Here is a 24,177-nt window from a genome sequence, read left to right on the forward strand (position 1 = left end):
GGTGCCGTCCACTAGGCTGTGCCAGCTGGCGACGCCCAGGGGAAGGGCCTTCTCTGTGATGGGCCCGACCCTCTGGAATGACCTTCCCCCTGATATTAGAACAACCACGGACCTCCGCTCCTTCCGTAAGAAGCTCAAAACCCACCTGTTTAATCTAGCCGGCTTGCCTAATTCCAGCTCTCCCACCTCAGTCTGTATTTTTAAATTTCACGGGTTGGTCTTAGGCTAAGTTTTTAATTTTTATAAACTTGTACAGGGGTTTAAAGTTTAATCCGATTTTAACTATATTTATGATTATTTGTATGGTTTTTAATTTGGTACCTGTACACCGCCCCGAGTCCCTTCGGGGAGAGGGGGCGGTCTAGAAATCAAATCAAATAAAATAAAATATAAGACGCACCATGATTTTGAAGAGATAAATTAAAAAAGAAAAGTTTTTGCATTCTGCAGGCTTCCCAAACCCTCTGCATGCCTCGGGTTTTTTTGCTAAAAAAGGGGGGACATGCAGAGCTTTGGGAGGCTTGTAGAGTGCTCCTGGGGACTTGGGGGGGGTCAAAAACAAGGAAGAAATGCCCATTTTTTGCAAAAACAGGCATTTTTTGTAAAAAAGGGGGGGCATGCAGAGGTTTTGGGAAGCTTGTAGAGTGCTCCTGAGGCCTGCGGGGGCAAAAATTTGCAAAAACAGCTCATTTTTCCCCTCCCCTGCCCCCAGGCCTCCCAAACCCTCTGCATATTTATTTTTGCAAAGAGGGCAAGGTTTCGGTAGGCCAAAAATGCTGTATTCAGTGTATAAGATGCACCCAGATTTTCACCCTCTTTTTGGAAGAGAAAAGGTGTGTTTTATACTCCAAAAAATATGGTAGTTGAGCAATGTCCTTCTTAGTAAGATAGTGTTTAGATTCTTATATTTTTCCAACTTTCCTTTTAATGTGGTATAGATAAAGTGAATACAGATCTGTGGCATTATTCAGAATGGTCCCCTGTAATGTATAACGAACGAGTGTTGGGAAAAAGCAGAGGAAAGAATTTCAAAAGAGAGTATTTCATTATTTACTGCACCATAGTAAAAACTACACTTGAGTTACTTTGTGCTTTTCAGAATGAAAATTCATGCCATTGGCGGCAAGAACCTGTTGGTAAACCAGCCAATAAATGCCAGTTCTGTTAAGAAGAGGAGCTACAGTAAATTTCCCAAGGATTTCCTTGTGCGTTGCCTTCTGTGAGTCTTGCTGTATAATTTATCTTGAGGGCACGCATGAGGGAATAATGCAAGTAGACAGCTGGCTGGAAAAAAAGAAGAAGTGGGCTATTAAAAGAGAGGACTTAGTATCACAAACACAATGTCCTTCACTTGCTTTTTGTTTTGTTGTACTTATTTAGCTCACATAGTACTCATTACCTGGTACTTATTTTAATTGCAACCCATATTAAGAATCTTTCTGGCATACTCTGGCAAAAGCCTACCAGAAAACAAATAAACAGGATTGCTTTTTTTAAAAAAAAATCATATAAAGAAGTTTGTATGGATGGTACATTGGTGCTTTATGAGAATGAGATGCAGAAGAGGTGCAACATCTAACAATGAGACTGGGGTTATTGTTCTACACTAGACACACAATATTGAGTGTGAGTGAGAAAAGGGGAGCAGATGATTTCACAATGCAAATTCTGAAATTTGCAAGGTTGTGTCCTCTGATGTCATGACAGAAATACCTAATTATGTTCATTCATTTGATGACATCATTTCAGGGCCTTATTCTGACACCATGGCAGTTTATTCCAGGTAATTAGATTGTCAATGTACCCATTTTTATCATACAGGGTATCATTGACTTATGACCATAATTGAGCCCAAAATTTATGTCGCTACGTGAGACAGTTTTTAAGAGATTTTTGCTCCATTTTACAACCATTCTTGCCCCGATTGTTAAGTCAACCACTGCAGCTGTTAAGTTAGTAACACAGTTGTTGAGTGAATCTGGCTTCTGAATTGACTTTGCTTGTCAGAAAGTAGCAAAAGGTGACCACATGACCCCCTCACATGAGTCGGTAGCCAAGTGTCTGAATTTTGATCATGTGACCATGGGGATGCTGCAATGGTTGAAGGTGGGAAAAATGGTCATAAATTCCTTTTTCAGTGTCATTGTAACTTCTAAAGATCACTAAGTGAATTGTTGTGACTCGAGGATTACTGGTATTTCTCCACAGGAGGTTGCAATAACGTGAATGAAACCAGTGACAAGGAACATGTTTTAGGGTTTCAAATGATTTTTCCCAACTTTTCCTTGAGGTGTTAGAAAACAGAGAACTTCCAACATGCAAAGTATCTGCTGTAGTCATTTACCACAGCTTGACTCATACAAAGAACCAACCTTTGAATGAATGAATGACAAATGAGGAGAATGCCTTCCAAGTAAACATAGTTATCAGGAATATCCAGATATGACACATTCGAAGATGCAGCTTCCTAAAAACATATGTTCTACAAACAGAATGACAAGTGCATAGCATAAAGCTGCTTCCTTCTCCCCCACACACACATACATCCTTTTCTTTTTAAAAAATTCTTACCATTTTGGAAAGAGAGAGCAATTGCTTGAGCTCAGGGAATATGTTTATTCTGGTACTCCCGGGCAGAAGACGACTGAAATCTCTGAAGTGTGAAATAAGATTTTGGTAACTAAGGGAAAACAACACTGGCTCTTCCCAAATTTTCTTTAATACTACCACGAATAGCTCTGTCTCGTGGCTTTTGCATATTAATACTTCAGTCTTTGGTAGTTAAATAGAGGAATAAGGAGGATAGTTGCTGAAATAATAAGAAAATTTAATCATGTCAGACTTCAACTCCCCAGCCCCAGACACATTAAATGCCCTTCATTGGGGTGAATTCCCTTATTTATCGCAGAAGGCAGCTTGGTACACAGCTAAGCAGGGTGGATTCTTTATGAAAACACAATGGAACACTACTTTATGCATACTCCTGATGCAATATTGAGGGAGGGAGGGAAACACACCCACACACATGCCAAACATGCCATCATCATCATCATCATCATCATCATCATCATCATCATCATCATCATCATCATCATCATCATTTTAGCCATTGTTTGTCCACTGCAGGATGAAGGCCTCTTCCGCATGTTTCCAACATTTATGCATGTGGGTATGCTGAGAAAAGGCAAATGGAAGAATAAACATTGCCATCCCTTTAAGACAAGAAGAAAGAAAAAGATGGAAAGATACAAAACATCTTCCTCTGCCTCTTTCAATAAAATATAGCACAAAAGAGGGAAAAAGCCATTTTCATTTTGTTTTTAGTTATTTATATGCTGCCCACCTCACAGAAATGTGACTCCTTACATTTGTGGGTTTGGGGAATGCAGACGATCATTCCTTCCAAACAAAACATTGGGACCCCTTTGGGACTCAGAAACACTTTTGGAAAACTAAACGTTAGCGCCCTTTAGGTCTCCCTGCTCCTCTTAATTTTAAACTTCTTTCAAAGAACAACAATTTGACAATGTTGTGCTTCAAGAGTCAAGTGGCTCACTGCTGAGACAGGGTTCCAGAGACAAACTTTCCCAATATGCATTCTTCTGGCAGAAATAGCAACTTGTGCCATGTTTTTAAGATGGCAAAAATGCATTGAACCAAAATTTTGCCTATGATGAGGCCTCAAAGGCACTGAATATCAAAATAGAAGCAGGCCAGTGGTGGGAGTCACTTACCTTCGCTACCGCTTCGCAAATGTGAATGCGCTCGCACGGGCCACCTTCTGCGCATGCGCACCACCTTCTGCACATGCGCAGAAGGTCACGGATTACACCGGGATGGGTGGGCGGAGCCTCCAGCAGCCGCTGCTACCAGTTTGCCTGAACCGGTAAGAACTGGCAGAATACCATCACTGAACAGGCCCTGAATAATGGGTATAACTAGTTTAATGAAAAGAAGGACTAGGGGTGACATGTTAGCAATATTCCAATAGTTGAGGGGCTGCCACAAGAAAGAGGGGAGTTAACCTGTTCTCCAAAGCACCTGAAGGCAGGACAAGAAGCAATGGATGGAAACTAATCTCTCTCTCTCTCTTCCGTGTGTGTGTGTGTGTGTGTGTGTGTGTGTGTGTGAGTGAGAGAGAGAGAGAGAGAGAGAGAGAGAGAGAGAGAGAGAGAGAGAGAGAGAGAGAGAGAGAGAGATTTGCAAGCCTCTGTGGGCCCTGCTGTGTCCCAGACAAACTATATCATTAGCTAAACTAAATGAAGCAATTGTAATGGGTGGCCACTGGGACCTTATTATATCAGAAAACAAATGGAAAGCATTATTAATAGGTTTCTCCCAAAACTTACTTTGATTGTGCTGACAACTGGAGAATTTTGAAGCAAAATATTTCTTTTTCTTGTGTGGGATTCCTGTTGTCTAGATCTGTGATTTTTGCATAAATAGAGGGTTTTTTTTTTCACCGCTACTAAATTCTCCGGTGTTTTCATGGGCTGGTGAGCACATTAGAATTTGAGAACATGTCAAGGACACTCTTGATAGAATGGTTGCTGGCATTTGGTATTGCCTTTTACAAAATAGCTCCAGCTATTAGTTGGACTGAACATCACAGAAAGCAAGGATTAACTGTTCAAATAAATAACATTACATTAAAACAGTGGTTCTCAACCTTCCCAATGCCGTGACCCTTTAATACAATTCCTCATGTTGTGGTGACCCCCAACCATAAAATTGGTGTCTCGGTTCCTAAGACCATCAAAAATATGTGTTTTCCGATGGTCTTAGGCGACCCCTGTGAAAGGGTTGTTCGACTCCCAAAAGGTCCCGACTCACAGGTTGAGAACCACTGCATTAAAAAGAATGCTTTCATACTATTGCTCTTTCTTCCCTTATGGTTGCAGAAAGTCGGGACGTGTAGTCTAACAAACAGAAGGACTAGGGGTGACATGGTAGCAGCAGTCTTCCAATATTTGCATGCCTGCCACAGAGAAGAGGGCTTTGACCTGTTCTACAAAACACCTGAAGACAGGACATGAAGTAATGGATGGAAGCTTATCAAAGAGAGAGCCAACCTAGAATTAATGCCAAATTTCTTGTCCGTAAGAGCAATTAATGAGTGGAACGGCTTGCCTCCAGAACTTACGGGTGTTCCATTATTGGAGGCTTTTAAGAAGAGATTGTACTAGAATGTACAAAACGCAAAACGCATGACCCCCCCCCCAATTTTTACATGTTTTTTTTTCCCTCCCCATGCTCCAGGGGCTTTATAGGAGCCTGGGGAGGGCGAAAAGAGCCTCCCCCGACCCCCCGGAGGCCCTCCGGAGGCTTCAGGGACTGTCCAGAGGCTTCCCTGAAGCCTTCGGAGTGCTTAAAACCACCCTCCGAGCAAACCGGAAGTGACTTCCGGGTTGCACGGAGGGTCGTTTTAAGCGCTCCGAAGGCATCAGGGAAGCCTCGGACGGTCCCTGAAGCCTTCGGAACGCTTAAAACCACCCTCCGAGCAAATCGGAAGTGACTTCCGGGTTGCTCGGAGGGTCGTTTTAAGCGCTCAAAAGGCATCAGGGAAGCCTTGGACGGTCCCTGAAGCCTTCGGAGCGCTTAAAACCACCCTCCGAGCAAACTGTAAGTCACTTCCGGTTTGCTCAGAGGGTGGTTTTAAGCGTTCCAAAGGCTTCAGGGACGGTCCCTGAAGCCTCCGGGGGAGGAGGCTCTTTTCGCCCTCCCCAGGCTCCTATAAAGCCTCTGGAGCCTGGGGAAGGCGAAAAATAGCTTTTAAAAAAGCTGAACTCAGCTGGCCAGCGCGCGCGTGCGCGCTGGCCAGCTGACAGGGCAGCCCCTCCCGTGCCCTGACAAATGGCTCCACATGCCACTTGTGGCACGCGTGCCATAGGTTCGCCATCAAGGGTATAGGGTCTCCTTCTCAAGCAGGGGTTGAGCTGTAGCTAAATGGAGTCTTTCCCTCAATTCCTCTTCACTCAGGTCTAGCACCTTAAGCACTACACTACATTTTCAGGAAGCATAAGAATATAATGAGATTATTCAGATGAATTGTTTTCTATAAAATAATTTGTTTTTAATCCATGCTATTTCAAGGGGTGAGGATGATTTATACCTTCACTCTTTATAATTTAGCAATATTTGGCCGTCATATGTTAAAGACTTTACCAATATTAATCATCTCTTTTTCAGCTGATTGATTGATTAATCGGTATTTTTTGCATTTATATTACCAAAAGTTGAATAAACAAAATATAGGGTAAATTACAATTCAGCCACCAACATCATTGTTTTTTCTTTTTGCACCTTTTTTTTTTTTTTGTTAATCAATGTAGAATAAAAGAATTTTAAAATAATCTCTACCTTCCCAAGATATTTTTCTTGATATCTGAGAGTATATCATAGTAGTTTCATTATACAGGTAGTCTTCAACTTATCGCTGCAATTGGGACCGGATTTCCAGTCATAAATCATTACTGTTGCAAGTTGAGTCATTCACCTAACCCGATCCAATTTTATGACATTTTTGTTGAAGTGGTTAAATAAATAGCAATAGCACGTAGACTTACATACTGCTTTGTAGTGCTTTTACAGCCCTCTGTAAGCTGTTTACAGAGTCAACCTATTGCCCCCAACATTCTGAATCCTCATATTACTCACCTCAGAAGGATGGAAGGCTGAGTCAACCTTGAGCCGGTCAGATTTGAACTGCCAAACTACCGTTAACAGTCAGCTGAAGTAGCCTGCAGTACTGCACTCTAACCACTGTGCCACCTCGGCCAACTATGCCAACTACCAAAATCATTTTATTTTATTTATTCATTTATTTCATCAAGCATGCATTAGATAACTGATATAAGTATAGACATGATTATGAATACATGAAATGGATATGAATACAAGGGAATATTAGGACAGGGATGGTAGGCACGCTGGTGCACTTATGCACGCCCCTTACAGATCTCTTAGGAATGGGGTGAGGTTGACAGTAAACAGTCTAAGGTTAAAGTTTTGGGGGTTTGGGGAAGAAACCACAAAGTCAGGTAGTGAATTCCAGGCATTGACCACTCTGTTGCTGAAGTTGTATTTTCTGCAATTGAGTTTGGAGCGGTTTACTTTGATTTTCAATCTATTGTGTGCTTGTATATTGTTGTGGTTGAAGATGAAGTAGTCACTGACAGGTAGGACATTGTAGCAGATAATTTTATGTACTGCACTTAGGTCAGACCGAAGGCAATATAGTTCTAAGGTGTCTAAAATTTCAAGTCTGATGGCATAAGGTATTCTATTACAAGCAGAGGACTGAAGGACTCTTCTCGTGAAAGTTATTAAGTAAACACTACAGTCGTAAGCCCAAACACATTCTTCTGAATGAGCATTTTTTGCCAGAAACTGCCCAAAAAATAAATAAATTACAAATTGTGGTCACAAGACCATGGAGCATTGTAAATTGTTGTAAAGGCAAACCAGTTGCCAGGTAACTGGTGAAATTCAGTCATGTGACCACAGGGGTGGGCGTGCCAGGGGATGTCACATTATTTTACAACAGCCAAAATGCTTTAAAAAGCAGCTGTTTTCACCCCATCATAATTTCAAATGGGTCATTAAGTATGTGATTTTTATTGCTGCTATTATTATTATTATTATCATTATTGTTGTTGTTGTTACTGTGATTGTGATTAATAATAATAATAATTAAAAAATAAAGAGGAAAATGATAATTCAAAACTCTAGCTATGGACAATATTAGCATCAGCAGTTAAAATAGCCTCTTTCTTGTTAAGCAAATTGTTATACCTATCCATTCGTCCAATTAAAGCTTGTGCCTTAAACACATGCAGTATGAATAGTCTAATTTTCCATTTGCAAGATTGTCAGCATTCTTACTGAAAGTTAGGGACAGCTTTTGTCTGAAAGATTGGGATTATTTTCCCTTTCAACGTCTGAGTGCTAATATTTACCTTCAATCCTATGAAAGAAAGATTGTCAAAAGGGAAGGTACACATCTGTAACTTCAAAAAGTGCGTACAAAACAAACCTTGCTGAAGTTTTAAGCAATTATGGATGCCTGCTTTCATTTTAATCCTGGGGGGAAAATTTCCATTAGTCAAAATGGAACTGTGGCAATCCTCCAAGGAGGTACCCCTAGCGTTATGCTATAGTGTATTTCCAATTGAGCCTTTCAGATGGGGATATGTAATCCTGGATTACATGATGTCATTAATGTGTCTCATCCCGCTTTCTTTTTAAGGCAGACATTTGCCAATAATTAAAGATGATGCCCTTGAAACCAGGAGGATGGTATCCCTGTAGGGCATGAAGCATGGCTAAAAACCTGTCCCATTGACAGAATCTCTCCTTCTCCCTTTCCTCCTTCTTTTTCTCTTTCTCCTTCTGCTCCTGCTTCTCCTCTTTCTCCTCTTCCTCCTCCAACTTTTTCTTCTTCCTCTCTTTTTCCTCCTCCTTCTCCCTTGGAAAACATTTAAAATATAGATAATATGTCTGACATATTACTCTGGCATCTTACTCTTACTGCCAGGACTTCTCATCCACAACCTGACTGTGCCTTGTGAGAAGAAAGATTCCTCCTTTTATCTATATTGCTTGATTCTGCACCTATGCTCTTGTAGGCCTGTGCCTTTCTTGGCATATTATAGCCTGCACATAAAATTGTAATCCTTATTGTAAAAGCCTTATAAAATGCAGTTTAATCCGTTTTGTAATAATTTAAAAATAGATTGTCTGGAACATGAATGGGGAAATGAAAGTACAGGGGGCAGTAAATCTCAGATGGGTACATTAAAGTGTGGTAAAAGGAAGACCCTGTAAAAAGAGGAAGTAACTCTGAAAATATTCTATGGGGACAGAAGATATGTGGAAAAGGTATAAAAATGAAGGCATGTGAAGGCATGAGGGGTAGAATCAAGATCACGTGAAGTGTTAATACCACTTTATAATGCCTTGGTAAGGCCACACTTGGAATACTGCATTCAGTTCTGGTCGCCATGATGTAAAAAAGATGTGGAGACTCTAGAAAGAGTGCAGAGAAGAGCAACAAAGATGATGAGGGGACTGGAGACTAAAACATATGAAGAACGGTTGCAGGAACGGGGTATGTCTAGCTTAAGAGAAAGAAGGTCTAGGGGAGACATGATAGCAGTGTTCCAATATCTCAGGGGTTGCCACAAAGAAGAGGGAGTCAAGCTATTCTCCAAGGCACCTGAGGACAGAACAAGAAGCAATGGGTGGAAACTAATCAAGGAGAGAAGCAACTTAGAACTGAGGAGAAATTTCCTGACAGTTAGAACAATTAATCAGTGGAACAGCTTGCCTCCAGAAGTTGTGAATGCCCCAACACTGGAAGTCTTTAAGAAGATGTTGGATAGCTATTTGTCTGAAATGGTATAGGGTTTCCTGCCTAGGCAGGGGGTTGGACTAGAAGGCCTCCAAGGTCCCTTCCAATTCTACTATTGTATTGTATTGTATTGTATTGTGTTGATCATGTCAACACCATTGATGGTAGCTGCTCCTCACTGGATTTAGCTGCTATTTCTGACCCATGTTGCAACTTGAACAAGTAAGTACAGTCTTATTGAAGTCCTAATGCAAAACTCTGGCATTTTTCATGTTTGAACTAACCATGGAAAAATAAACTTTTTGATTCAAAGCTGAGTTGTGGTTGCATGTTTGCATTTCTATTTTTAGTGTTTTTGAATTTTATAACAGCCTTAAGTGCTAACTATACTACTGCAATCACAAATATGTGAGGTTCTAATTCTGGGGTGGGTTCCTGCCAGTTCTAACGTCTTCTATAGAAGAGGTTCCACAAATCTACAGTGCTGTTTAGAACCGGTTCCAGCTCCCTCCCCCTGCCCATCCACACATCATCAAGAAGAGCGAGAGGAGGAATTCTGGGAATTGAAGTCCACAAGTCTTAAAGCTGTCAAGTTTGAACACCCCTGGGGTTTTTTTTCTAAAGGGTTAGAGGTGCAAGGGTCTTGTAACTTGACAGCTTTGAGACTTGCACACTTCAATGCCAGAGTTCCTGCGCCAACATGACTGGAGGAGGAATTCTGGGAGTTGAAGTCCACAAGTCTTAAAGCTGTCAAGTTTGAACACCCCTGGGGTTTCTTTCTAAAGGGTTAGGGGTGCAAGGGTCTTGTAACTTGACAGCTTTAGGATTTGCGTATTTCAAATGCCAGAGTTTCTGAGCCAACATTTTGGTTGCTAAGCAAGAGCTTTGTTAAGTGAGTTTCACCACATTTTACAAGTTGGCCCACCCAGTCACATGACTGCCAAGCTACCCCCCCACTCGGTCACATGGCTGGCAAGCCACTCCCATCCGGTCACATGGCCGACAAACTCCCACAAAGCAGGCTACACCTACAGAAGAGGTTCTAAAAAAATTTGAAATCCACCACTGTTCTAATTGTATAGTCTAATTGTACATCCCCTTCCCCTTCTTCTTCTTCTTCTTCTTCTTCTTCTTCTTCTTCTTCTTCTTCTTCTTCTTCTTCTTCTTCTTCTTCTTCTTCTTCTTCTTCTTCTTCTTCTTCTTCTCCTCCTCCTCCTTCCTCCTCCTCCTCCTCCTCCTCCTCCTCCTCCTCCTCCTCCTCCTCCTTCTTCTCCCTTGGAAAACCAATATATAATGTTCAAGCAGAACTCCAAATATAGCTAGAAAACACCAAATATAGCTGCTAATTATTTGCAGGGCATGTCATTAACCTCAATTAACACCTTAACCATCACTAAATTATGAAAGCAAGGAAATAATTGTAACCACAGAATTTTGCATAACTTTGGCTACTGAAAATACAGTGAACATAGATGGTAAGAGAAGACTTTTTAATACCATTGGGGGCATGCAAAAAGTCAAATGCCAGCTACAATTTAATCCACAAAAAAGGCAGAGCTTAAATCAAGCTTTATAAATTCCCAGCTTGACTCTTTTTTAAAAAGTCAAGGTATTAAACCCTTACAAATTTAATATTTCTGAATGCTGAATTACTCCTTATACTGGAACGATGTTTTAAGAGTAATCACGCAGGTGGAACAGGGGCTAAATTCACCAACAGATTCATCTCTGTGAGGATACAGACACTTGTGTTAGGAGGGAAACATTTTCTGGGCAACCAATCAGTTTGCAGGTTCAGAAATAGCTATATGGATAAATTGTGTGGTCTAATCCATAATAGCAACCCAATATTTCTAGCAAGTCAAACTGGGAACTGAAATAGCGATGCTAGGCTATACTTGCAACTTTCCAAAATGCACTGCATGGTGCAAGCATTTACTAGATAGAACAATTTGTCTCTGGAGATGGATAAAATATAAGATGGCATTTACAACAAACCCAAGCTATCTTATAAAAATGCTTTATAGAGAACTGTCATCAAAGGAAGCACTATTTCAGACAAAATATCTGAAGGCTGAATTTCCTCCTCCCCTGAAGCTAGAAGCGATCATAAAGAGAGCATGATTTGGAAAGTTAATAAAAAGAATTATGAATTGATTCATAGCTAATGGAGATCCCCAATGAAGAGAGGCTGAGAATTAAATAACGTTCTACTTTTAGATCTCTGTTATATAACTTCAATGTACTGTAATCCTGACTGACCATGGAATCATAGAATGTAGAGGTCATCTAATCCAACCATCTGTTTAGTGCAGAATCCACTAAAGTATCTCTTAAAAGATGACTATCTAGCTTCTGTTTAAAAACCTCTAATAAAGGAAAACAGACCAGGACATATAGCAGTAGATTCCACTGGTTGACAGCTCTAATAGTTTGGGTGTTCCTCCTCCTTTACAACAGTCATAAGGACTTTTTCAGCCACTGTATAGAGCAGCCAGCAGGAGTGTGGCACATCCATGAACACCAACTAGCAATCTGAAGACACAATGAAAACTCTTTAAACCCACAACATCAAATTCCTCACCCCTAAAATGCTGGGGAATTCCTGGAAGCTTGGAATTCAGGCAAATCAGCTATCAATAGACACATAGAGATAAATCACATTTATAGACCATACAAAAGAAACAGTAAAAATGCTAAGAAAGAAACAAAAAGACCAGAACACATCTTCTCCAGCAATCAACACACAGATAACTATGTATTTATGTATATCTATATTTTTGTATCCACATTGTTTTTAATAGGACTGTACACCGCACCGAGACTTGTTTAGGAAAGGGCGCGGTCTATAAATTAAAGTATTATTATTATTATTATTATTATTATTATTATTATTATTATTATTATTATTATTATTATTATTATTATTATTATTAGCAGAACTTAATGCCAGACAAACAATCAAGCAGAAAACAATGCTCTTATCGACTTGATTATAGAAAATCATACCCTCACTCCACACTGGCAGGACAAGCTACTGTATAATAAATAAATAGGGAGCAAAACCCATATTTGGTAGTATTGTTACCTAGTCAGGCAATGAAACATATACAAGCAAATGTCCAAGCTCAAAGGGCACCAAGGAGTTCATAGAGTATTTTCTTCCATTGCTCCTATTTGTTACTGTTCTTTTTTAAAAAAAATTGGTGCCCAGAATTGGACATAATATTCCAAATGTGTTCTGACCAGGATAGAATAGAATGGGACAATTACTTCCTGTGATCTGGACTGTATGCTCCTGTTAACGTACCCAAAGGTAGCATTTGCTTTTTACCTTTGCACCTTCCAATTTTAAGTCATCTGCAAACTTGATGAGAGCCTGCTCAAAAACTCAGTTCAAGTCATAAATGAAAATATTGAAGAAGCACAAGGCCCAGGACAAAACCATATAGCATTCCATTAATAAATGGAACCTTTTTTTTTCATCCATCCAACCAACCATGAATTGGGCTAACAGTAGCATTATCTTATTTCACCATATGTTAAGAAACATATTCTGAGGTACCATCAAAGATTTGCTGAGGTCTAGGAAATCATGTTTATGATATTCCTGTGATCTTAGTAACTTAGTAACCTGGACAAAGAAAGAGATCAACTTCGTTTTCTTGTGACAAATTGAAGCTGGCTCCACTTAATGCCAGCGTGCTTATCCCAGGATTTACAAAACTTGTTGCAAAAATAAGATGCAATAGCAATGTATGCTGCACTGAATGACTTGGAGGAAAAGGATAATGCAAATCTAGCCAATAATGAGCTATGTGTTGTGATTATTATCAACTGTTCTCATTTGAACATAATAAGTTAGGGAATATAACTCACTAGAAAAATATGTCAAGTACAATGCAAAATATTCCTCATCACCATATGGGATTTATAGTCTAATTCAACTTTAATGATTTCTCTTATGTCACAGTCAAAGGCAGACGCTTCCAGAATTAGGTTATGGCACTTCCTTTCCAATGATAATAGTAGCAGCATAACATCAGCAGTAATACACCTGGTGGATCATTGTGATCTAATTTTCATGCCAAACCCCCCTCCCCAAACAAACAAGAAACTCTACTCATTCCCCCAAATGAATGTGGAGAACACAATAAAAATATTCAGCAATGACAGGTGTTAAACTATCCGAATCACTGGATTGCTTCACTACAAAAATTGTTGCTGATTTCACTTCCAGCGTTTCGGAGAGCTGGATATAGCCATAACCATTCCTTAAAAAGAAAAGAAGTGTTGTCCAGTCGCTAAGTCATATCCGACCTTGTCATGACCCATGGTCCACAGCATGCCATTTTCCCCCTCCTCCTCCACTCCTCCTGAAGTTTGCCCACTTCATGTTCATTGTGTCAATGACACTATCTAACCATCTCATCCTCTGCCTTCCCTTTCTCCTTTTGCCTTCCATCTTTCCCAACATCATGGTCCTTTCCAATGAGTCTCTCTTCCCCTTAGGTGGCCAAAATATTTGAGCTTCAACTTCAGTATCTGTCCTTCCAAAGAACAGTCAGGGTTGATTTCCTTTGGGATTGACTGATGTGATTTCCTTGCAGTGTTCTCCAACACCACCATTCAAAAGCACCAGTTCTTCGGTGCTCGGTTTTCCTTATGGTCCAAATCTCACAACTATAAATTATTGCTAGGAAAAAAAAGTATATGTCTAATTTCTGAATCAACCAAACTAAGGACCAATTTCCCCCCCTCCCCTTTAAATCCTTTCTGTCTCTATTGCTTATGTGGTTAGAAGAGATAAGCTGTTATGAAGACTGGAAAGGGAGATTGTGAATGAAATGAAATCATTTTATTTATTTATTTATTTTTAGTTAGTTAGTTTGTGAAATATGCAAAAGATAACAGGTTTAAGTATAAACATAAATATGAACACAGTAAATGGGAATAAATGGGGACATGAGGACAGGGACGTTAGGCACGCTGGTGCGCATGGGGGGAGGTCAACAGTAGACAGTCTAAGGTTAAAATTATGGAGGTTTGGGGGTGTAACAAGGGAATCAGGTAGAGCATTCCAGCCATTGACCACTCTGTTGCTGAAGTCGCATTTTCTGCAATTGATTTTGGAACTGTTTACCTTGAGTTTGTATCTATTGTGTGCTCGTGTATTATTATGGTTGAAGCTGAAGTAGTCATTGACGTCAAATGGGACATTTTATACCACTAGAGTTTGTGTGCGGATTAAGGAAGGAGCCAGTAATGCTTAGATCGGAAATGATAGTTATAGATAGAGATATAATTCAACTTTGAGGCCACAAAGCATCACATCCAAAAATTGTGCTCTAGGCCACCCAAGTAATGCCTTCAAGGTGCTTTCCCAGAACCTGGATTTTGTGCAGGTCTGAAACCACTTTTTGAAACTGAAGGATAGTGGTTTTAGGGATCCCCCATATCTAGTGATCTTCCATCATTGACTCTGAAACTTCACCCAAACTATGGCTTGGAGTCTACTACTTCATCCAGCCAAGGAGATACATTGTGTAGCATAATTTTGAATTACTAGCAAGTCCTGGTGGGGGAAACATGAAAGTCTCCTGGTTGTTATTGAAACCAGAGTTCTTCTAGATTAATCTAAATGTTTTAATTTTAAATCGAGCAGTACATACAATGCATAGTGCATTGAGAAGAAATGTAAACCACATACTCCTGTATTGATTTTGAGGAAGAAAGACCTCTGATATGCAGGATTTAGATTGCAACTTCTGATGATGTTTTTCACCTTTCAAATTTATGACCCTATCTCGGAATACCGATAAAAAGGCTTAAGTCTAGAAGAATAAATGATCTACAACATCAAGCAAGCAGTCATTCTAACAAGTATGATATGCAATTCTTTCCCCTCCATTGGTGTTGCAGTGATGGAGAAGGATAATTTTGATACCATTAAAGGTATCAAAAGGTAGTCCTTGATTTACAACCATTCATTTATTGACTGTTCAAAGAGTGGTGCAGTGGCCTAGCAGTGGAGCTCTCACCTCACAATCAGGAGGCTGTGAGTTTGATCCTAGGTAGAGGCATATATTTCTCTCCCTGGGCACAATGAGAATATATATGCTGAACAAAACTCTGTATTGGCAACAGAAAGGGCATCCGGCCATTAAACACTCTGCTAGCTCCATTTAGTTGCCCAGACTCCACCCCACAAGGGATTATGGTGTCATTAAATGATGACGACCATTCAAAGTTATGACAGCACTGAAATAGTCAACACTGATCCTTTTTCACCCTTATGACTATTGCAACATCCCCATATTCACATGATCAAAATCCGGGCAATTGGCATGTGTTTATGGCAGTTGCAATGTCCTGGGGTTACATGATCACTATTTGTAACCTTGCCAATTGGCTTTCGACAAGCAAAGTCAATGGGGCAGGGAGCCAGATGCATTTAATGACCTCATGATTCACTTAACAAATGCAGTTATTTGCTTAACAACTGTGGCACAAAATGAGGCACCATGGCATCTCCTAATAGCTGCCTTGCTTTGCAACCAAAAAAGTGGGCTCAATTGTGGTTGTAAGTTGAGTACTATGTATACAATCTTCTTGGACCCTCCCCAAATCTTTGTCAGCAATGCCAGAGTTGAACTTGTCTCTTTTACACAAAAGAGGGGAGCAAGCAAAGATGGTCTGACAGCCAGAGGTTCAAAATGGATTCATGATCCCATTGAAAACAAAGACTGGAAGAGAAAATTACTGACAGCAAAAGTTGGGCAAAGAAGTACGGACTTCTTCGGTACTTGACAGCTGGCGGAGAAACCTGGCTCTATTTTATCTCACTTCATCTTCCTATTATTGCAGATATGCAATAATAAATATTTGAGTTTTGGGAAGAAGCACATGCTGCTTTTTCTCACCACCGTTGTAATTTTCTTGCCCACTGCCATGATGTAATAGAATGTGATATAGACCATAATTATCTGTACAGTGTGAGATCCCAAAATAAACACCAGGCAAGTTCTTAGAGAAAGTTTACACTCTTTTAAAACCTCCCATGTAAACATCGCGGGAAGGCAATGTTTTTAAGTAGTAATGTCTTAGCAGTCCATTTTGCTAACTATTTGTTTGTACAGGCTAAAATACCAAAAAACTTATGTTTGGTATTTTAGACTAGACCAGCAGTGTCTGCCTTCAGATTTTAAAGCAACTGGTGCACATCTGCATCAGGGGTGGGTTCCTGCCAGTTCTAACCTCTTCTATAGAAGAGGTTCCACAAATCTACAGGGCCGTTTAGAACCGGTTCCAGCTCCCTCCCCCCGCCCGTCTGCACATCATCAAGATGAAGAGCGAGAGGAGGAATTCTGGGAGTTGAAGTCCACAAGTCTTAAAGCTGTCAAGTTTGAACACCCCTGGGTTTTTTTTCTAAAGGGTTAGGGGTACAAGGATCTTGTAACTTGACAGCTTTAAGATTTGCACGCTTCAGTGCCAGAGTTCCTGAGCCAACATGACTGGAGGAGGAATTCTGGGAGTTGAAGTCCATGAGTCTTAAAGCTGTCAAGTTTGAACACCCCTGGGTTTTTTTTTCTAAAGGGTTAGGGGTGCAATGGTCTTGTAACTTGACAGCTTTAAGACTTGCGTGCTTCAAATGCCAGAGTTTCTGAGCCAACATTTTGGTTGCTAAGCAAGAGCATTATTAGGTGATTTTACACATTTTACAAGTTGGCCACGCCCACCCAGTCACATGGCCGGCAAGCCACTCCCACCCAGTCACATGGCTGTCAAGCCACTCCCACCCGGTCACATGGCCAGCAAGCCACTCCCACAAAGCAGCCCACACCTATAGAAAAGGTTTAAAAAATTTTTGAAACCCACCACTGATCTGCATGATGTATCCGGCAAGTGCATATTTATCACATAATTCTCTTTTGGATCAAGCATAAAGGGAAGAAAAGGAGCAAAAAAAAAATTAACCCCAAAATTAAAAGACATAAGATCAAAAAAAATGTAACTAAAACTAATATATGTCGATATTTCTCCTTTGTCTTTGGAGAATCTTCCATTCTCCCACAGTCACATACTGATGTATATATTGTCTTTTTGTTCTTTAAACATTGTTCAAATTCATTTGGCTTTGTGTTTAAACCATAATAATTCAGTTCATTCTTGACCCTATATTTATTTATTTATGTATGATATAGGGACCCTGGGTGGCTTAGGTAAAGGTAAAGGTTCCCCTCCCACATACACTATATTGCCAAACATATTCGCTCACCCATCCAAATAATCAGAATCAGGTGTTCCAATCACTTCCATGGCCACAGGTGTATAAAATCAAGTACCTAGGCATGCAGACTGTTTTTACCAACATTTGTGAGAGAATGGGTCGCTCTCAGGAGCTCAGTGAATTCCAGCGTGGAACTGTGATAGGATGCCACCTGTGCAACAAATCCAGTCGTGAAATTTCCTCGCTCCTAAATATTCCACAGCCAACTGTCAACTGTATTATAAGAACGTGGAAGTGTTTAATGACAGCAACTCAGCCACGAAGTGGTAGGCCACATAAACTCGTCCAACATCGGTGTGTGACCTCACAAATGCGCTTCTGGAAGAATGGTCAAAAATTCCCATAAACACACTCCTGAACCTTGTGGACAGCCTTCCCAGAAGAGTTGAAGCTGTTATAGCTGCAAAGGGTGGACCGACGTCGTATTGAACCCTATGGATTAGGAATGGGATGTCACTTACAGTAAGTTCATATGCGAGTAAAGGCAGGTGAGCGAATACTTTTGGCAATATAGTGTATGTGCTAGTCATTCCCATTCTAGGTGACGGTACTCATCTCCTTTTCAAAGCTGAAGAGCCAGTGCTGTCCAAAGACGTCTCCGTGGTCATGTGGCCAGCATGACTAAATACCGAAGGTGGACGGAATGCTGTTACCTTCCCACCAAAGTGGCCCCTATTTTTCTACTTGCATTTTTACATGCTTTCGAATTGCTAGGTTGGCAGAAGTTGGGACAAGTAACGGGAGCTCACTCCCTTATGTGGCGCTAGGGATTCAAACTGCTGAACTGCCGACCTTTCTGATCGACAAGCTCAGCATCTTAGCCACTGAGCCACCGCGTACCTCCAGGTGGCTTACAATATGCTAAAAAGTAGGTGGGGGAGTACAGCAATACAATTAAAATTAGAAGGATGAAATAGAGAAGCTAAAAATCTAGATGATGAGCAGGTTGGGAGAGGGAAACCTTTATTTTAATTATAAATAAGCCATAACTGCCCTGTTCAGATGTAATATTTAATTATGCTTTATAGATTATAATGGTTGAGAAGCTCCTAGCTCACTCACTTAGTATTCCAGCCTTCCAACCATAGGCATGTCCTTTCGGCACAAAACCTTCAGGGATAGGATTAGTGAATTTAGTGTAATACAAAATATTCTTCTATTTTCCCAAACACACTCCCTAGGCACTGCTATTTTCATTTATTTGTTTATTTTATTTAAAGAACTGGCCTGTTTGCCTTGCTCACCCGTGATTCAAGGCAGCTCACAAGCCCTAGGCAGCTGTTTTTAATAAAAAGAACAAGATAAAAAGAGAACAAAATCTTTCCACCAGGCACCAGACCAAACATATTTATTGATCCCTGACTCAACTTCCATCCTGGTCCAGTTCTGAAATTCTGGACCGTCCAGAAGGCTAAAGCATTAGAGCATCATGAATCTCCTGTGGGAGGCTTTTCCATAGGCCTGGGACAAGAAGGTGCACCTCCACAATTTCATCAAATCATAGGAAATGACCTGAGGCTTCTCCACCTTTCCTTCCTTTCTTCCTTCCTTCCTTCCTTCCTTCCTTCCTTCCTTCCTTCCATTCCTTCCTTCCTTCCTTCCTTCCTCCCTCCCTCAATTTATTGGCAACCATCTTAACACAGGGTAATTTTAGGCAGCTCACAATATTTTAAAAAATGAAACTATATAAATAAAATACTACGAAAGTATAAAAATAGGAAATACAACAGCTAAAAGTTGGAGATGGAGGGAGTAGGATGAACAAGAGAGGTGGGATCTGATATTAAATCCCCTCAACATTGGGGGACTTTAAAAGTGATAACCAGCCCTTTGAATTGTATATGGGATGCAACGGGGAGTCAGTGCAGTTCAGCCAAAGTGGTTTAACATGGATCTGGATATACCACTGCATTCTGGATCAGTTCTTCCTGGTGGTCTGAAATAAGCACAGTGTCAACTCTGAAGCTGGCATGACTGAGGCCATCTTTGAGGCTTCAGTGTTGTCACAAAGGAGATGAGGGTTAGGGAGGGGGGGAGTAGAGATAGCTGGAGAGGTTTGTAGCCAAAACAAAATAGTTCCCTCTGGGAACCAAGGACATTCCCACAGGTGGCTGGAGAGAGGAGGAGTGAAGTTACCAAGCAACCAGACAGCACTTTGATTGAACCATGTGACTGATTTTTGGGAAGAGAGGGGGAAACTTTTACTAATAGATGAAAACAGCAGGAACCATTAGAGTCAATTTTTACCAGTCCATTACAATATCATGTATCCAATAAAACTGTTCTTTAAGGAATCTACCTGCCTCGGAGTTCTGTTTGCTGTGGGTATATTACTTGGAATCCTGACACACAGTCTGATAAACAGCCATTTTTGCTTGCTTGGAAAAATATTTACATACAGTACCATTTCCTTTTTACCAGCCTTTGCACATCTTTTAGTTTTCGGTTTGTAGTAAGCAGGATGGAGCCCATTAAATGGCTCGTGTATTCAGTGTATAAGATGCACCCAGATTTTCACCCTCTTTTTGGAAGAGAAAAGGTGTGTTTTATACTCCAAAAAATATGGTAGTTGAGCAATGTCCTTCTTAGTAAGATAGTGTTTAGATTCTTATATTTTTCCAACTTTCCTTTTAATGTGGTATAGATAAAGTGAATACAGATCTGTGGCATTATTCAGAATGGTCCCCTGTAATGTATAACGAACGAGTGTTGGGAAAAAGCAGAGGAAAGAATTTCAAAAGAGAGTATTTCATTATTTACTGCACCATAGTAAAAACTACACTTGAGTTACTTTGTGCTTTTCAGAATGAAAATTCATGCCATTGGCGGCAAGAACCTGTTGGTAAACCAGCCAATAAATGCCAGTTCTGTTAAGAAGAGGAGCTACAGTAAATTTCCCAAGGATTTCCTTGTGCGTTGCCTTCTGTGAGTCTTGCTGTATAATTTATCTTGAGGGCACGCATGAGGGAATAATGCAAGTAGACAGCTGGCTGGAAAAAAAGAAGAAGTGGGCTATTAAAAGAGAGGACTTAGTATCACAAACACAATGTCCTTCACTTGCTTTTTGTTTTGTTGTACTTATTTAGCTCACATAGTACTCATTACCTGGTACTTATTTTAATTGCAACCCATATTAAGAATCTTTCTGGCATACTCTGGCAAAAGCCTACCAGAAAACAAATAAACAGGATTGCTTTTTTTAAAAAAAAATCATATAAAGAAGTGATGTGTTGTCATTGAGGTGGGAGGTTATTGTGTTATTATATTAATTTTAGGTGATTATTCTCTTTTATTAGTTTTATTGTTTTATATACGAGGTTTTTCTATTCCTGTAAGCCGCCTTGAGTTGCCATGTGCGAAAAGGCGGCAATATAAATTTCCTAAAATGAAAATGAAACTTGTAATTTGTTCCATTTCCCCTTTCAAAACACTATTATTTTGGTCTCTGACTAATTAATTTTCAGATCCAAACTTCATGTAATCTAACAGTCACTAGGATAATTCAGGTTCTCAAGCCCCAGCGCTGCATTTTCTGCTACGTTAACTTCAAGTAGTCCTTGGCTTACAACCCTTTGTTTAGTGACCATTCAAAGTTAGAAGGGCACCGAAAACAGTGACCGATATCCATTTTTCGCAACCCCATGGTCACATGATCAAAATTTGGCCGCTTAGCAACTGATAGGTATTTAGGACAACTGCACAGTCCTGGGGGGCATGTGATCAACTATTTGTAACCTTCAGTCACTTTCTGACATGCAAAGACAATGGGGGAAAACCAGATTTGCTTAAGGACCACACAATTCACTTAACAACTGTAGCTTAAAAGGTCATAAAATGGGGCAAATCTCATTTGACCACTGCCTTGCAATGGAAATTTTGGTCTCAATTGTGGCCATATGTTGAGGACTACCTGGGCACATTCCTGCCCCCAATCTATTCTGTACTTCCCCATTCTTTCTGTTTCTGCAGTCTTTGTACTTTCACTCTAACTTCCTTTCTTCCACATCTATTTTTCTCAAATCCTCTCTCGCCTATACCAAATAATGGTTTCTACCACCTTCAGAACCTCTCACTACTCTTGTATCCTTCACTAATACTCTCAGTTTTTCATCGTAAACAAATCAACAATGTTTTTCAGTTTATTCCTTCTCCATGGGTACTTATAAATAAATCTATGCCTAAACTATACAGTATGTTTGAACAAATGGTTATTTTCCTTTAAAAACTCTCCACTATCTCTCTTGTCATTCATTCATGGGTACCCAAAGAGCCCAAATGTTTTTTTGTACTCCAATCTTTTTCCCATTCACTTATCAACATCACATATTAGTATAATTTCCCCAAGATTGCACTTATTCAGAACATTTTTTTCCTCAGAACTGGGAAGTGGATCTGCCATTATCCTAATTCACTGAAACATAACTTGCCACTATACAGTATCATCCATCTATGGATTTTTATTTTCAAACATAAACATTGAGATTATATCAAAGGTAGAGAGTCAATCAGTCAGTCAGACAAACAGACATTCTTTTACATTTAAAATTAAATATACGCATTCATTTCCATGCAAATATCTTTCATTATTCTGGGCTTTAATTATGTAAATATTATATTATGTAAAGTGCTCACAGTAAGCTGGAGCTGAGTGTTGATTAAAATCTATGGAGTTAAATAAATAGATAAAATAGCTCAATATGATTGCATGTATTCTATTGTGTTCTCTCTCTTATTCTCACAAATGCACAAGGTATCTATTTTCTTTCTTTCTTTCATTTCATTCATGGTGTTTACCACCTCACAAGCTTCCATATGTCCAGATTATCACCACAATATTGACTTCTACAGTCCAACATGGCTGCATCATAGAATCATGGAATTGGTAAGGTCATTAGAGGTCATCTGTTCCAACCTCTGTTCAGTATCGATTCTGATGACCCTCCAGGCTCTGTCTGAAGACCTTTTGCAAAAGATAAACCCATCACATCCAGGGCAAATTCTACTGTCAGTAAATTCCTCTTGTGATGTCTTGCTTGAACCTGGACCAACAGACAACCCTTCTTCTCTGTGAAAACCCTTCAGATATTTGGAGATTGCTTCATCTCCTCTCAGTCATTTTTTTTAAGGATGCAAAAAATATATGATCCTTCAACTGTTCTTCATAGGGTACCAAGGCAGTTCACTACCTTGGCCATTGTCTTCTGCACCTGCTTCAGTTTATCATTGTCTTTTTTTTTTTAACTGTCTTGGACACAATATTCCAAATGAGCAGAATCGAGTGGAACGATGACTTCCTGCAATCTGGACTCTGTGCTATGGTTAATGCATCCCAAGATAGCTTTTGCATTGTTAGCAGCTGCATCACACTGGTAGTACATCCTAAGCTCATAGTTCACAAGAACACCCAGATCCCTTCCGTGTATTCTGCTGCCAAGCTAGGCTTCACCCATCCTGTTCTTGTGTCTTACATTTTTCCTTGCATTTCTCTGCAACAAATTCCATCCTATTCACTTCTGCCCACTGCTCAAGCCTATCTAGACCTTTTCGGATCTTCCCCCTTTTATTTAAAGCATTAACCTCTCCTCCCAGCTTTGTGACATGCAGAAACTTTTGAAGTGTTTCCTCCACTGACTTAGCCAAGTCATTTTTCAAAAGGCTGAATAGTCCAGAGCATAGGATGCAATCCATCAACATTTCCACATAATCTTTCTTTTAATAAGATAAATGCATTCTAGGTAGCACTGGGCCACCTCTAGCATTCTCTTTTAAAGGTAAAGGAGATAAGTTCAAAAGTTAGGTTAATATTACATCACAGAAAGAGTAGTAGTCCAGAAGCTTGGAATCAACTTCCAGAAGAGGTAAGGCATCAATCATCAGCAAGTGAGTTTAAACATGCTTGGGATGAACACATGACTATCCTTTGACAAAAATCTATCTATATACAGGTGAAACTCGAAAAATTAGAATATCGTGCAAAAGTTCATTTATTTCAGTAATGCAACTTAAAAGGTGAAACTAATATATGAGATAGACTCATTACATGCAAAGCAAGATAGTTCAAGCCGTTATTTGTCATAATTGTGATTATTATGGCTTACAGCTCATGAAAAACCCAAATCCACAATCTCAGAAAATTAAAATATTGCATGCAATCAATAAAACAAGGATTGTATATAGAACAATATCGGACCTCTGAAAAGTATAAGCATGCATATGTACTCAGTACTTGGTTTGGAACCCTTTTTGCAACAATTACTGCCTCAGTGCGGCGTGGCATGGAAGCTATCTGCCTGTGGCACTGCTGAGGTGTTATGGAAGACCAGGATGCTTCAATAGCGGCCTTCAGCTCTTCTGCATTGTTCTGTCTCATGTCTCTCATCTTTCTCTTGGCAATGCCCCATAGATTACCTGTGGGGTTCAGGTCAGGTGAGTTTGCTGGTCAATCAAGCACAGTAATCCCACAGTCATTGAACCAGGTTTTGGTGCTTTTGGCAGTGTGGGCAGGTGCCACGTCCTGCTGGAAAATGAAGTCAGC

General features: G+C 40.1%; 1 protein-coding gene across 7 annotated transcripts in view; it reads left to right on the forward strand.

Annotated features, from left to right (window-relative positions):
• CADPS (calcium dependent secretion activator) overlaps positions 1–24,177 on the forward strand; it is a 492,613-nt gene that overhangs the window by 173,778 nt on the left and 294,658 nt on the right. The window lies entirely within an intron of this gene.

Source organism: Natrix helvetica (genome assembly GCF_964273705.1).
Source record: "Natrix helvetica genome assembly, chromosome: 1".
Classification (NCBI taxonomy): Eukaryota; Metazoa; Chordata; class Lepidosauria; order Squamata; family Natricidae; genus Natrix; species Natrix helvetica.